Consider the following 16,993-nt stretch of genomic DNA (forward strand, 5'->3'; position numbering starts at 1 on the left):
CTGGTTACTCTGGGGAACAGGACTGTTTTAGGCCATCTGGTTTCCTTCAGGTTCAGGGTATCTGGGCAAGGTCCTTGCTAAGCCTGTCCAACTGTACAGAAATCCCTATGGAGAGGCAAAATGGAAATCTTTGCCAAGGAGGATGGGAACCTGCCCTACCACAAACCACTTCTCTGCAGCCGACTTGACATCTCTGACATTTCTGCAGGAGCAGTGCTCTGTAGTCTCATGACATGCCTAATTTGTGTTGTATTTTTAATATTCTTGAACGTGTCCATCTAATGAGAAGAAAACAACGTGCATCTCGGCAGAATCTCGTCTCCACTTACAAATCTTTCACCGGCAGAATTCACATTAATGCTAATGAAATCTTAATGCTGAAACTGTGTTCTGCAGTGGGGGGATGGTCTCCCCTGCACTGAAACACATTTTCTTCTCATTAGCCCCACCATCTTTATTAATGTTAACAGTAATAAAGAGAATTAGGCAGGATGGCTTCTGGCAGACCCCAGAATTAATGGGGGCAAAAGGAAGGGAAGATAAATGGTTGGATGGTTCAGATCTGTTTTGATAGTGAATGAACTGCGTTCTCCTGGGACCCTCAGAAGAGTTGTTTAGTTCTAAATGAGGAGTGTCATGAATCACTGCCATTCGAGAGCTGCTCACACTAACAGGGAGGAGCGATGGATGGAGCCTGGTTCTAGAGAAAATCTATGTGAGGTGATTTTACAATTGTGCTGTGCTGGTTGTGTGTGTATGTACGCACATGTGTGCACATGTGTGCGTGCATGTGTGTGCGTGTGTGTGCCTGTGTGTGTGTGTGTGTGTGAGAGAGAGAGAGAGAGAGAGAGAGAGAGAGAGAATGAGAGAGGTTCATGGTCACATTTCTATGAACAACAGACAGCTTAGCCAAAAATTTGTTCATTCTGAGGTGTTTTGCTATGGGGCTGTATTATTTCATGTATATCCACAAACATTTCATAGTTCTAACGTCCTGGAAACTGTCTCACTATGAAACATTTTGAAGATCAATACAGCAGTGGAAGTAAGGGTTGAGCCAGAGAAACTTTTCTTTCATGGGAGAGGGGAAAACTTCCTGCTGTGGGAACGTCAATCAAAGTGGCAAATGATGCCTTTCCTAGGACTTCTTTGCTTTTGGAGGGTTCTCTGAATTATTATTTTTTTCCTGCCTAATCAAGCATCGAGGGTCACCATGTCAGATCTCCTGACTGTTCCCAGGTCTGTTTGTCACTCTGGGAAGAGTTGAGTCACCTGTAAGTTGTCCCCAGACAGTAAACTGCAAGGGCATGTGGGGGCAGGAGGCATGGGACCCTACAGCATCCCTTGAGGGTTGCTTGGTTTCCTGTTGATCTAAGCAAGGCCTATGCCACAGAGATTTTGGCTGGAGCAGAACGGACTCAAGAGTGGTCCATTTGTTGAAGGCCAGCCTGCTAATACCTGGAAGATAGATTGTCTGGAGCCATTTGAACTTCGTGTGACTCATTCTAGCCTGGTGACCAGTAATCATGGCTTACCCCTTTCCATTCTTACAACACCCTAGGGGCCTCCTACAACCCTAAGCTGGATGCCACAAGGTACAGTCTACATGCTGACTATTTTGTTACATTAGTAGGGTGGTATGGTTACCATAAAGCATCATGCGCTATTAGGACCGGAGACCAGGGCACGTTTTCTAGATTGGAAAGGGTGATGATTCATGGGAGGGTACTGTCTGAATTCATTCTAGGTGCCACGCTTGAAGATCAATATAACAAGTTAAAACTTAATCAGAGGGCAATGCCCTGGGCAGAAAGAGGATGTGAAACTGTCACTTTTGGAAGTCTCCGAGGAGCTGAGCCTGTCTGGAGAAGCACCTGAAGGTATGACTATCTGCGAGAGCTTTCACAGACAGGGATAGGAATTAGACTCTTTGGTGAGGTCCAGGTGGCCACAGTGAGGACCTTTGTAGAATCTACGGAGAAATTCGTTTCAGTTGTCTACCAGTCACAGTTGTCTAAACATGCTTCAGGGTGTCACAATTTTTGATACTGCCCCAAATTCTACAGTTTGACACTGCTGCACATTTTAGCACAGGCCACAGAGTGGCCCTTTGGACATTGAGAAATTTGAATATATATATTCAAATATATATATATTCAAGTATATATGTGTATATATATATATATATATATATACATATATATATATATATTTCTTTTTTTTTTTCTTCCAGGAAACACCAGAGCTTACTGACCTACCAACTCTTACTTAAATTTACTTTTGAGACAGGGACAGGGCCTCATACATGTAGCTCAGGGTGGCCTCAGACTTGACATTTAGCTAAGGATGACCTTGGATTTCTGTATCTACCCCCTGAGGGCTGTCATTATAGATATGTACCCGTATGCCCAGTTTGTGCCGTGCTAGGGCTTTGTGAATGCTAGGTCGACCCTCTACCAACTGAGCTCTATCCCTAGCTCTTTCTTATTATTTTTTTTAAACAAAATGGAAAATTGATATTTTTGCCCTATTCCCCTGCTTCCTCCTTTGATCTTCTCTCCTCCCTTAGGCTCCCATCGTGGTCCACACAGCATCACTTGCTCCCTTTGATTGGCTTAACGTTGGCGAGTGGGTGACACATAGGTGGATTTTGGGGGTTAGAGTCGAAAGCATTAAAGGAATTCTCTGTTTTATTTGTGTTTTAGAGTAGTTGGCATTTTCTGCTGTTACCCCAAGGTCTCAGTTGTAATTCTGTATTTTAGATGTCAAGATGTCCATGTGTCAAAATGGCCTTACCACGATATTGTTCTTACAGCCAACTGGACGTGTTAATGGGGTATGTTACATGAGGAAATCAAGCATGATAAGAACAGCCGGACATGGTTACTTATCAGATGTTTTGTAATTCTAAAATGTTGTAATAGCAGGGCCTTGAACTATACTGGTTTCTGAGACCTGTATTAAAATGCAGAACAATAGAAATAATCGGTATAGCTTTCTCTAAGAATACATTCAACTCTAAGGACTCTTTTTAAAATTTAGAGGTAAGATCTTGATTTTCTTTTTGTTGCTTTTAAAATTGCCTTGAAATAATGGTGGCAGTCGATGGCACTTTAAAATGTCAGTGAACAAAATGAGTCTGATTTGTTTGTTTGTTTGTTTGTTTTTGTTTTGTTTTCCTGGTATGTGAAAGCCCAGGGTCTGATCTTTCTGATTCAGGTCTCCTAATCTTTGGAACATTGCTTAGTTGCCTTTACGGTGTGTGCAGGTCGCCTGAGTGTCCCATTTCACAGCATGGTGGTAACTCTGAGTGACCTAACTTGGGCTGTGGTTCTTTCCAGCTCCAAAGGTCACATGCTGCATCTGACACAAGTGCTGTGGGTGTGGTATGGACGCCCTGTCAGAGCTATTCAAATGTGCTGAGTATGTGTGGGTGGATAGAAGGATGGTGGCAGACAGAAAACCTTCTTCTCTTGCTTACCTTTTTCATGGCTAACTAGCATTGACTTCTCAGCTTTGGGGAGCTCGCCACACTTCCTGAGTTTGTTGCCTGCATTGTTCTCATTCTGGGATCTGTTTTAACATTCCCTAAAACTGTCTCCCCCCAGTAGACGATGAGTTTCTGGAGGCTGGAAACTGTGACTGACTAAACTGTGTACTGTCAGTGCTGGTCATTCTGACCAAGAGTAAGAGGTCATTTCAGAAACTGGGGAGTGAATGATGAATCAGTATCCAAGGTCAGCAAAGTTTTACCTCCTCATTCACTGCATGGCTTAGATGTGAGGTGGTTGAGAAAGTCTCCTCATGGGCTTGTGTGACTTCCTAAGGAGATAAGAGTGACTACCTATTTACCCTAGATAGCAAACCAGTGACAGGGCAGAGAAAACAATCTCACCAAGTCTTGCTTGAATTTATTAGGGTCACTGACAGAAACATATGTAGCAGGTTACTCACAGATCAAAGGTTAGTCAAAGGTGGCTGCATTCCTGAGAAGGCCACCCTAGCATGGGTGGTGCGTCACAAAAGCTGTATCTTTGTATCTCCTTGCACAACTTGTAGGCATCTCCACTGGAGATGGTCTGCTCTTCTTCCCAGCAGATGTTATGGTTTCTGTAACCGTGGGAAAAGGCCTCAGGAGTCCTTAACTATTAAGGCTTTCCTGATCCTTGTATGTTTCCTTTGCTTCCTGAATTTTATGAGCTCTATGCTTCTTCCTAGGCAGAATATTTCAGCTCAGACGACATCTCCTTACCACAGGGCCCCTTGTTTTTTCTTTGCTTTCCTCAGTACCATATCCTTTAGGGAGAGCAACAGAAGTGGACCAATGTCATGTTTTAGGGATGAAGTTTATCAAGTGAGTTAAAGTTGAGGCTGTGTTTTTCCTGGAATCCTTGTCCTGGCCAGCTTGCCATGGGAAGGAGCCCTGCCACACACCTTGTTAGAGTTCTGCCTGTCCTTGGCACTGTGGGGAGGCCTCTTAGACAGCTGTCCATAGCTAAGATCACTGCTTCCTATCTATCTCTCCTGGAGCTCCTGGGATAACTGAGGCCGTTGCTTATAACCAGAACATACTTGAGGAATGATGGGAACAGGAAAGGTGGGTAATGGAAGGAGTGGGCCACTGATAGTTGATCCTGCATTTACATCCTCATGTGCTGCAATAAAAAAGGTAGTTGTTGTTTTGAATCCAATATTCTGATTACCATAGTTTTCCTTTGCCTTGGAGACAGTCGGTGACCTCACAGAAGCCATTTGGATCAGGGGGGCAGAATCAATAATGAGGCAGACATAGTGCCAGACCCCTTTATGAAACAGGTCAGAGTGGCTTACAGCTTTCATCTATGTGAGTCAGGACCATTGGGACATTTAAATGAAGATGTTCAACCCTTATCCCTTCCACATCCTTGCTCACATCTGAATCAGAACTTCAGGGGAAGGAAACACTTACATAACAATATCTCCAGGGGTATTGATTGCTGTTCTCTTTCTTCTGTCCAGTCCTCAGCCATTTTTCAGTGTTCTTGATCTATATTTAGGGAGCGTGGTCAGATCTATCAGGTGGAGTAAATAGATCAGTTTTTTAAATGAATAAAAAAAGACTCTTCTGTCTCATCCATCCTCATTTTACTTCTCTTTCATTTCTGCAGTCATTCTTACCTGAACGTTAAGGAATAGATGGCACAATCAACAGAGGAACAGCCTGGACCTGAGAATGACTCAGGGCACATTGGGCTTACAGGCTGGCTGGCTGGTGTATGGTGGCCTCACAGGTCTCAGGATGCAGAGATTTGTAGCACACTTAGAATCTCTGGAAAGCACTCTGACAAAAGGCACCATTTTTAAAGTGTTAGCATAGTGGCCATGTCTCTAAGCTTCTCTTTCTCTCTCTCTCTCTCTCCTTTCTCTTTCTTTCTTTCTTTCTTTCTTTCTTTCTTTCTTTCTTTCTTTCTTTCTTTCTTTCTTTCTCTCTCTCTCTCTTTCTCTCTCTCTCTTTCTTTCTTTTTTTCTTTCTTTCATGTCAAGATGTCTCTGTGGTTGAAAACAGTGGCTATGTATAAACATAAGATCTGAGGGTTTAAAAAAAATTTCCTTTTTATTTTTATACGTGTTGTGCCTGCATACACGCCTGAGTATCATGAGCACACCTAGTTCCTACAGAAGTAAGAAGGCCTTGGATTTCCTGGAACTAGAGTTACAGAAGGTTGTGAGCCATACTGGATGATAGGTATCAAACCTTCTGCTCTCCAAGAACAGAAAGTTCTCTCAACCATTCACATCTGACCTTTTACCTTAGCTTCCAGCTCATCAGCCTCATAGTTCTGCATGTCCTGTAATCTCAGTTCTATGAAGGGTGGAGAGAAAACAGGAGCTCCAAGTTCTGGGGAAAACCCTACCTCGAAGAAATAAGGAGGGAAGGATGCAAGATCCTTCTCTGGATTGTGTGAAAGTGCATACCTATCTCTGTCTTTCTTACAGGCACCCCCACCCCCCAAATGTGAAAAATAGCAGATACAAACCTTCATGTCTCTCCATGACTCTCAAACTGACTGGACATGAGCTTTTCCTCCTCATCTTTGCAGAAGCATGGGTTCTGGCAGCCGTGAGGCTGAGTGTGGTGTGTAGAAGGCCTCTGGCCTCCTCTACCTGGTTGAGTGGGCCCCTAACCTTACATCTTCATAGCAGTGGAAACCACTTATTGTAGTTGACCATGTTAACTTCCCACCGGTCACAAGATCTGAGAGAGTCAGACACAGCTATCAAAACCCAGGTTTCTGGCATATGTGTTGGGTCCTTTCTGTCACCTTCTGTTTCCCCAGTGGCCTTAATGGTAGCAGGCCCTGAAACAGTATTGGCCCTAGCTTCACTTGGTAAATGTTCCTGTCTTACTGGGAGGAAGAGCCTCATCTTTGTGCAATGGCTGAGCATTAGTAGAGGTGTTTGGATGGGGAAGATGGTCTGGGATATTTTGTAAGGGCTAACATAAGAGAAATCAAGGCTGTTCTACTCTTAACCTATTTGACCTTGTTTTACCCCCATGTGATGTAAGAACCTTGCCATTTATTGACTGCTTTGTGTAGCACATTTCCTGAGTGCTCACTCCTCCAGGTCCTGGGCTAGTTTCTGAGGCAACAGTCAAAAGTAGAGCACAGGGGAAAGGCTGCAGGAAAGATGCTTTTTGGTAATCACAAGGTGAGACAGACAACACTTATTCACGTAGAAGCCTGTGTTAGAAGCGGACATGGAGGGGAGATGGTTAAGGCTCAGGGCATTGACCTTGTGTTCCATTCTGTGTCTGATTTTTGGGAACCACAAGAATGGGGAGGGACCTTGGACAGTTTTAAAAGGAATTACTCCCGGGAGGGTGACCCTTAAGATTGTAGTGATAGATAAGGAGATGGGGATCAGTGGTCAGGTTTAGGATTCATTCTAAAGGCAGAGACAACAGCAGTTGCTGGTTGGTTGAGTGTGCTGGTGAAGGAGCAAATGGTTGCACTTGGGATATGGCCTTCGTGGACAGCTCAGTGGCCATTAGCCTTTCTGGACATCAAACTGAGTAGCTCCTGGCAGGTGATGGGCCAGGAACAATTAAACCTCGTGTGGAGATGCTGCTCCAGCTTGCTGGCTGATTCTTACAGGAGGTTCAGTTATTCTTCTCCACCCTGGGGACAGCATAAGTCCATTTAGCTCATGTCCAAGCCAGCTTCATGGCCTGGAAGTTCTCAGCCTACCTGCCAGCCCATCTGTAGCCTCTTCCATTTCTACATGGTCCCACACTCCAGACACATCAGGCCACTCTTCCCCATCCAGCCATTCTTATGGCAATGAACCTTATCTCCACCGATGTAATTGTATGGTAATTGTGTTTTCTTGTCTCCATCTGTCTCTGATTATTTTGTTTGTTGGTTTAAAGTTACAGTTCTGCTCTTCCTAACTTCATATCTTGATTTCTTTCGGAGATGGTTTTTCTAGTGAAACTTGACTTATAGATTTACTCTAGTCTAGTCTAATTTTTATTTGTGTTATAGTTAGATCTTCTTTGTTCTTGTAAAAGAAGTTCTTCCTATTAACCTTGGCTGTCCTGGAATTCACTATGTAGACCAGGCTGTCTTCAGACTCATAGAGACCTGCCTGCCTTTGAGTGCTAGGATTAAAAGCATATGCCACTGTGACTGGCTAGTTAAATATTCTAAAGGTGGAACATATTTATATTTTTTGTCTCTCTAGGTGTTGTCTTATAGTCATGGAGTCTGATTGTATTGCTTTATATGAATGTAATGTCTCCTCTTTGATCGACACTCCTCAGAGTTGGATCTTTGAATTTGCTTCTACTTTGCATGGTCTGGAGAATGATCGACAGTAATTGTACTTTTTGAAAAAAGATTTATTTATTTTTGCATATGTCGTTGTCTTCAGACACACAAGAAGAGGACATCTGATCTCATTACAGATGGTTGTGAGGCACCATGTGGTTGCTGGGAATTGAACTCAGGACCTCTGGAAGAGCATTCAGTGTTCGTAATGGCTGATCCATCATCTCTCCTGCCCCTGTACTTTTGGTTTTGAATGAGTTATTATCAAATAGAAGTGAGTGAACAAACGTGAGTGAGAAATACAAAGAAGCATCGAACTAGCAACTCCAGGGTTTTGAACGCCCAGCCCAGATGACGTAATCAAATGAAAGACTAGACAAAGGTACCAAAGCCAGCAGCTTACAGTCATCCAGCAGAACTGACTGGGGAATCTGAGGCAGTCAGCTAGAATTTCTGATTGAAAGAGTCTTGGGCAGAGGGTCGCCTTTGTCCTCTCTGTGAATGAGCGTCTAGCTTCTTGTTCCCTCTGTCGGCATCTTTATGTCATAGGATAAACCTTAGGAACCTGGGTTGGAATAGTTAACTTTCCAGCAGCATGATGCTTTTAACACCCTTACCTGCTTTCTTTTTTTCCCATTGCCCTATTACAGAGGTAGGGAACAACATGGTTCAGAACACGGGGCTTTGGAAGGCACGCGGCATGTACATCACTGATTCTGAGACAGCAAAAAAACAGGCCCGGGGAGTAGGAGTAGAGGCAGGCCTGCTTCTAGAGTGGACTTCTCAGTGAGTTCAAACAGCACATGATGGCACAATATGTATCACAGAATAATATGTAATAATATAATATGTAATAATATAATATGTAATAATATGTAAGCTCATGGTTAGCCTTTTGGTTGATGATTTGAATCATGGTGAAGAAGGATGTTAGGAACTGGTTCTGAGAGCATTTCTTTTTTTTTTTTTTTTTTTTTTTTTTTAAGATTTATTTATTTATTATATGTAAGTACACTGTAGCTGTCTTCAGACACTCCAGAAGAGGGCGTCAGATCTTGTTACAGATGGTTGTGAGCCACCATGTGGTTGCTGGGATTTGAACTCCGGACCTTTGGAAGAGCAGTCGGGTGCTCTTACCCACTGAGCCATCTCACCAGCCCTCTGAGAGCATTTCTGAAGCATCCAGAACCTGGATCACAGCCTGTGCTGGTAGAGAGGGGTGACCAGGAAGTACTCTAATAAAAGTTTTTATTCCTATGTTCATTTATTTGTAGTTTAAAAAATATTTATCGATGTTGGGTGGTAGGGTACACGCCTTTAATCCCAGCTCTCGGTAGGCAGAAACAGGCAGATCTCTGGTCTGAGACCAGCCTGGTCTACAGAGTGATTCCAGGACAGCCTGGACTATACAGAGAGACCCTGTCTCAAATATATAATGTAATTATATATGAATATATAATATATACAAAACACATATAACTTCTGTTTTCCATATGAGTGCTTATGTTCATGTATGCACTTGCCTGGTGCTTTAGGAAGTCAGAAGAAGACATCAGAACCCCTGGAACTGGAGTTACCTAGAGCTGTAAGCCACTCTGTAGGTGCTGGTGCTGGGAACTGAACTGGATCCCAGCAAGGACAACAGGTGCTCTTAACTACTGAGCCATCTCTTCAGTCTCTGGGCATGCTTTTAAAAAACCTAGAAAGTCAGTAGCTGTTTGTTTCAGATGCAGTTTGCACTCTCCAGATAATCCAGTGGCCTGCCAGACTCCTCAGTCCCCTTTGGAGTCAAGTTGGCTGCAGTATTAGCTCTGGCAACTTGTCGATGCATGTGGGAGATCAGATGTGTTTGGCTGAGGTGCTTTGTAGCCAGGCCTCTCCTCCATCTTTGTTTTTCTCTGCTGGAATCCAGGCCATAGGATGATAAGTGTCACTAAGCAGACGGAAGCTGGATCCAGACTCCCCAGAAGGAGGAGGGCCCTGTTGCTCCCTACTTGGCTTTCTAGGAGTGAGAGGAAAATTATGTGCTAATCTTCTGAGATTTGGCTTATTTGTTGGCTTCACAGAGGGTGTCTAATTCTGATTACATCTTCTCGAAGAAAGGGTAGGGAAATTCCCAGATGACAGACGTGAATAACGCCTTAGAGAGTAAAGTTGGTCATGGTCTGTCTTCAGGACTCATGAGCATCAACTGTTGGGTCCAAGGTGATTCAGGGAGTGAGCTCATAAAGGCAGAAGTAGAATATGATTATAAATATGCAAACAGTGGACATTTAATTGGCTGTGAGTCACTGTGTTTCTAAGAACACACAAAGGGAAGTAAGAGCCAGGATTTGGTCATACCCTTGAGAGAAGATGTCCTGGCTGCATGGAAGAGCAGAGGTTGAAGATGCACCTGTGCTTTGGTGAGAGATGCACCAGACTGTGTTGGCTGGATGCCATTACACATTCAGGTTAAACAATGCCATACGCTTGTGAATCTATGTTTGGCTGACAGCATCCTGGTGATATGTAATTTGACATTAGTGGTCAAAATGAGTTAGAAAGCCTTCATTCAGTCACTAGTTTAGCTCCTTTACATGCTAGACCATTCTTATGTATTAACTCTGGGGCAGTCTAGTTACTTATCTCAGCCTCAGAAGAGCAGTGCACTCACCCATAGTGGATGAATCTATTCTCCAAGTGTGGTTAGCAGCTGGTCTTTGAATGCAGTTCTGAGACGCAGTCCTGGTGGCCACTGTTAGGCCCCTTCATGAGGCCTGGGGAGCAAAATGAGCAGCCGTCCTGTCAAAGGCCTAGGCACTGTTGCTCAGCTTTGTACAGTGAGCACTGTGTCTTCTTCATGCCAACTTTAGGTCACTTTGTATATGTGGTCTAATGGGAAGCGCCAAGGTGACCGTCACAGAATCGACTCTTTGGGGAAAAAATGTGACTGATTAATAATAATAAAAAAACAAAAAACAAAAACCCAAAACCCCTACAGACCTAAGCAGAAACAGCAGCCATTATATTCATTTAGGTGAATTTTAGAGAGAAGAATCAATCCAACGTACTCACGACTCTGCCATTTCTAAAGAAACCTCAAAGACAATTCTGGATTGAACAAGATGTTTATCACTAGTGATTTATTGGAAGCTACTGACAAGTGTGTGCGTATACATATACATACATACATATATATATATATATATATATATATATATATATATATATATATAATGAGAATGGGGCTTTGGGAATCTTCATTTCTTTGTTCATTCTTCCTAGTTCCAGACTTGAAAGTAAGTGGGTTGTGTTCCCATATCCTTAACACTAAACGCCAAACTGAAGATAGAATGGAAAACATTTTTTTAAAAATCTTAAAACAATATACATATAAATAAGACTTTCTAAAACAGGAAGATGAGAAATAGAAAGTACCTTCCTGATGCCATCTTCCAGAAGTAGCCGCTGGGAATAGTCTGGCAAATCACTTTCCAGAATTTTTCCCTAAATATATGCAGCCATATGGCTTATTATTTACAAACATGGGATAATTTTATGTATGCTGTCCTATAATTTATGTTTCTTTCCCTGAGCTGTGTGTCTCAGGCATCCCTTTCATTTCAGCCCAGTTGCATATTTTAGTGGATGCAGAATATTCCAATTTATCTGTGTACTAGAACATACAGTATATGCAACGTGTGTATAATCTATCTCCTTGTATTAATATGTGTATAGTATATATCTATATGTATTTTCTTATGTACTCTATGATATTATTATGATCACATTTTAGGTACAGAAATGTTGTGTCTAAATATACTTAATTTTCCAGCCATGAGACAGAGTTACTTCTAGTAACATTCTAGTAGCTCCAGTCTAAGGGTTTGTATCACTTTGAACAATTACCACTGCTCTCCTGGTTGGATTTGTATTTTGATAGTTTTGGAAAATAGAAAGCCTAGAGCTAGAGTTCCTTGTGCAAAGTATAGGTATTTTTGGCTTACTAAAATGGGAAAACAGACCCACAGAGCTCTATCTGATGGTTCTTTCACAAACAAGAGAATTACAATGAGTTGTGAATAAAAACAGCCATTTGATATGCTCTCTAGGGTCTCACCTCTGGCTTCTCCCTTCCCCTGTGATAACTACCATGTACAAGGAGGTATATCGGATGGGCAAATGTGAAAAGTTATTGGTTTAAGTCCACCTTTCATAGACATGGCTAAAATGAAAGGTTGCCAGCTGTTGTGGGCCACACCTTTAATCTCAGCAGTCAGGAAGCAGAGGAAGGAGGGTTTCTGAGATCAAGACCAGCCTGGTCTGTGTTTCAGGCTAGCCAGAGTTATAGTGTGAGACTGTCTCAAACAAACAAACAAACAAACAAACAAACAAACAAAGCAACAGCAACAGCAACATTATCATCATCAACAACAGTAAGATGACCTATAACTTTTTACAAACACTTGCTGGCCATGCCTTCTGAGGTGATTCCTCATCTCTAAATGGTATCCTCTGGGAAATAACCGAGAAAGTAGATGGAGATCCCTCAGCATTGCCTGGCAGGTGGTATATGTTCTATAGAGAGGATGAGTCCTCCAGAAATCTGCTGTGCACATTTTGTTGACAACAGAGCTCTTTCTCGAGGACAGAACTTAACCACCACAAAATCTTGTAGCTTCAAACTCTTTCCTAGGGAAGGCAAGCATTTAGTTGTTGGCAAATCCTTTTTCTCTCGACTTGCTTGCAAGTAATGGACATGTGATTACACCACTGAACTTCATATCTGTTGTTTGGTTAGAACAACTTTCTCTAAATGTACTAACCATGACCATGACCGTTTGGCTTTACCACATGAAAAGGGAAACAGGTCACAGTACCATGTGATCACATTCGATAGTCACAGTCCTGTTTAAATGTGCCCATTGCTTTCAGAGGCGGCCCTACTGACAACAGTTCAAGTTGAAGCAAGTGAGTCCAGACTTAGGTCAATGAGCTTTTGCTCTTTGTCCACCTTTGACGTTGCCTCCTGGGTGAGCTGCTGTCTCTGAGGTCTGGAGAATCTGTTTTCCTCCCGTGGCAGCTGCCTGGCGATCTGACTGCGATTTTTCTAATGCTGTGGTCATCTGAGTTACTCCCTGCTGCATCACACTGCGGTGCCTACTACCTGGGAAACCCACAATGATTAGCGTGTGAGTAGGACCCGGCCGCAGAGGGGCACGAGTGTCATAATGCTCAGAATTCCCACCTTGATAACTCCATGAAGGCAAGGCACTGGGCATCTCAAAAGCTTGCTAGAGGATTGTCAGTTGCTCAGCTAGCTCACAAAGACAGCTCTTAAACAGCAGAGAGAAACTACCATCTAATTTGTTAGGTCCTGCTTTATTTAATGGCACTCAAAGATGGGGACAGTAATTGGTAAGCATGCCTGTATTTAGATGTGGAAAAAAAGGTGGTGGTGGGGATTTTTCTGGGTTTACTGACTAGTCCCATTTTCTTTCTTCCTCTCTCTCTCTCTCTCTCTCTCTCTCTCTCTCTCTCTCTCTCCCCCCCTCTTCTGTGATAAACACCATGACCAAAGCAACTTGGGAATGAATGGATTCCCTCTCATAGGCTATAGTCTATTACCTAGAAAATGTAAGGCAGACACACACAAGGTAGGAGTCAGAAGCAGAAAACCATGGAGGAACATTGCTTATTGGCTTGCTCCCAGGCTCATGCCCAGCTAGTTTTCTTGTGCATCTAAGGTCTACCAGCTTAGGGATGGTACCACCCACAGTGAACTGAGCCCTCCTACATCAATTAGCAATCAAGAAAATGCCAGGGCTGGAGAGATGGCTCAGTGGTTAAGAGCACTGACTGTTCTTCCAGAAGTCCTGAGTTCAATTCCCAGCAACCACATGGTGGCTCACAACCATCTGTAATGGGGTATGATATGCTTTCTGGTGTGTCTGAAGACAGCGACATGTACTCATATACATATAATAAATATTTTAAAAAGGAAAATGCCATATAGACCATATGCTTATAGACCAATCTGACGTAGGCAATCTTGAGTTGAGGTTCCCTCTTTCTGGGCTTGTGGATGACCAAGAGTAGCCATCATAATGACTAGATTTAATGAAATGTGTGCAGCTTGAGCTTGAATCTGAGACCTGATGTCAGTGTTCTCTCTGCTGCTAAAGGAGCTAGAAGGGTAACCACACTTGGAAGACTGTCCTTGGGATGCAGATACAGCATCCTTGACTATCTGTCAGGATCTATCTATATGGAGCTCGAGAGGAGATGTTCAAGTGGGAAGTCAGAATGAGCTGGGGACAGAGTTTCAGTTCAGTGGACTAGGAGGCTCAGGAGGCAGAAGGACCTCGAGGAAGGAAGGAAGGAAGGAAGGCAGGCAGTTTAGTTTGTGTATAAGTTAGCTGTTGCTTCAAACATTCCAAACCCAGTGTAAAATTGGAAGGAATCAAAGGCTAAGAGAAAAACAGAAGTCTGGTTAATTGGGTTTTTAATTAGCAAGGGGGGGGGGAACACCAAAAAACATGTTAAATGATAACTAAGGGGGGCAATTAGCAAAGCCTGATGTAAGAAACACAAGAGAATCATCTGGTTTGTTCTTTCCTCTCCCTCCTCCTCTTATTCGGCAGCAATAGTAAGACAATCGTTTAAAAGACACTCAGGGGCAAGGAGTAGCTGCCCTGAGTCCTGGCACTTATGAAGGTGATGGGGGTGGGGGCGGGGGCGGGGGGTGACTGAGAGTTTGAGGCCAGACTGGGCTACTTAGTGAAATAAAAGGAAACAAAACCAAAAGCAAGCCACAGAATATTAAGAGACTTAAGAGATACAACAGTTAATAGCAGAGTTCCCTTGTACCCCAGTTCAAACGGTGAACTGCATAAAACACTATACACCGATTTTCGCAGACAAGGCAGCAGTGAGTACCTTCAGGTTCCAATACCACTGCCAACTAAACAGAATCCACACTCCTCCTCAATTCAGGCGTGCAGGCTGAATTTAGAAGTTCTCGTCATGCCAAATAGCAAGAAAGGTATCAATTCTGTTAGGCCTTATTAGAGGAACCTCAAGACTGATGACTGAAGGTTGGGAAATCTGAGCATGAACACGAATTAACTACAGCAGCGGCAAAAGTGAAAACCAACTCGTCCCCAATGCAGAGTGCCAAGAAACAATGTCACCTGAAACCTGTTGTACAAGTGTCAGGAGTTAAGCACGCATTTATTTTACGTTTCTAGTATGAACAGCACCATGAAGTAGCCAAGGTGGAGATGGGGACAGTTTTTCCTTATAGTTTCCCAGTTAACACTTGAAGAAGGACTAGTGCCAGTTTGTAAATACCAATGAACTGATCGATACAACTACATGTTATACACCACCACCCCCAAGCGGGAAACCATAAATCCTTTGTGACACTGTCTTGAGAACAAAATCACCCAGATTTTGTGATGGAATGACCACAATGTAGGAGATATAGATTAGAGGGAAACATGTTCAGTTACACTACTGGGATATAGTCACCAATATCTAGACAAGAAGACTCATTTTAGGACTGCCAAACCAGTTCCTAAAAATAAATCAATAATTAAAAAAAAAAGGTAATTAAAATGGACTTGAAGGTCATCAGCCCACTGTACTGTGTGATTTTTCAGGATCATTTAAATCATCCTCATTTAAGATCTGCTAAAAATATTTTTGACGTTTCCGGGTGAGTTTTCGGTATTGATGGGAGAGTCACCGTGTTGACTAGGACACTGGCTTTGTGGTTATGCCGGGATCTTTGCCTTTTTACAAGTTCATATAGAAACATTTGCAGAACTCCTGCCAAGTGTGCTCCAAAAGCAGAGAAGAAAAGTGACCTGCTTTCGGGGGGGGGGGGGGGGGGAGCCAAGGGCTGATGCTTATAGAGGCCAGAAGATGAACACACCGTGGTCTCTTTTGCTATTCAGTTTGCTTTGTTGGTATTGAAATTTTACGCAATAAGAAATTTAAAAAGAAAGCTAAGGAAACACAAACTCCCATTCAGTGTTTGGTTATCTGGGGAGTTACTATTAAGTGTGGTACAGAGATGGTATCTAAGGCCTTGCTTTGTCATTGGTGTGTGTGTGTGTGTGTGTGTGTGTGTGTGTGTGTGTAGTCACAGTGTGCACTGGTTCACGTGCTTGGGCATGGACAAGTACCCGCAGAGGCCAGATGACGGTGTCAGGACTCCATGACCTAGAGTTACAGATGGGTGTGAACTGGATGACATGGGTACTCCATTCCTAATTAAGTAAGTGCAACCTGCTCCATGTGCACAGTGTAAATTAACATTGCTTATGTTCTCAGAGCCCACCACTCAGCAAGTGCTCCTGGCTACTGAGCCATCGCTCTACTCCCCTCCCACACAAAATGTGTGTGTGTGTTTTAGCAAGCTAATAGTAATTTAAAAAATATATTTAAAAGGATAGTTTCTTGGGCTTGTCTCACAGTGGTTGATTTTTGTGGGAATAAAATTGAAATAGAAGTGGCCATCATTGTGGCCGTTTGAAAATGTTCTGACTTTACAGTTACATACAAAATGTAGGCTGGCAGCCAGGTGTGGTGCCTCACACCTTTAATCCTAGCACTTGGAAGGCAGAAGCAGGCAGATCTCTGGTAAGTTTGAGGCCAGCCTGGTCTACAGAGTGAATTTCAGGACAGCCAGAAACTCTGATTCAACAAACAAACATACAAACAAACATCATAGAAACAGAAACAAACAAAACTCCCCCTAAAACCATGGGCTGGGTTACAACAGAAAAACCACCACCAACAAAACTATGTAAGAAAGCAGGAAAGAAAAGCTAAAGGGAAAAATATTTCACTTCTATGACTAGATTGAATGAAAACCAAGTGCTTATTTGTATAATCACTATTTCTCACGATGAAGTTTTTAGTGATAAAAACCAAAACTTTTACATGAATTTATCTAGGCAAAGTGAATAGAATCACACAGAACTGGTCACATTAAAAATATCTTTCTTTGTATGAACCTAATAAAAAAGCAGAGAATTATTCTACCCCCATTCTTTCCCTCTCAACCAGCTGAAGGTCAGTGATGCTACTGTGTGTGATTAGCCAAAGAAAAGACTGTGCAGTGTCTTTTATATGAACTGCATGCTAATTTAACTTACAAGGGTAAACTCAAAGCTTATTGGAGTTAGACC

At 42.8% G+C, this 16,993-nt stretch overlaps 1 long non-coding RNA gene across 2 annotated transcripts in view; it reads left to right on the forward strand.

Annotated features, from left to right (window-relative positions):
* The first annotated feature begins 438 nt into the window (after positions 1-438).
* Gm38537 overlaps positions 439-16,993 on the forward strand; it is a 26,099-nt gene continuing 9,544 nt past the window's right edge. Inside the window, exons 1-2 of one of the 2 annotated variants that reach the window (XR_867264.3) lie at positions 439-715; positions 1,748-1,880. This is a non-coding gene — a long non-coding RNA (predicted gene, 38537). The remainder of the gene's footprint in view (positions 716-1,747; positions 1,881-16,993) is intronic. The other variant, XR_867260.2, reaches the window with a different exon arrangement.

This window comes from Mus musculus, chromosome 3 (assembly GCF_000001635.26).
Source record: "Mus musculus strain C57BL/6J chromosome 3, GRCm38.p6 C57BL/6J".
NCBI lineage: Eukaryota > Metazoa > Chordata > Mammalia > Rodentia > Muridae > Mus > Mus musculus.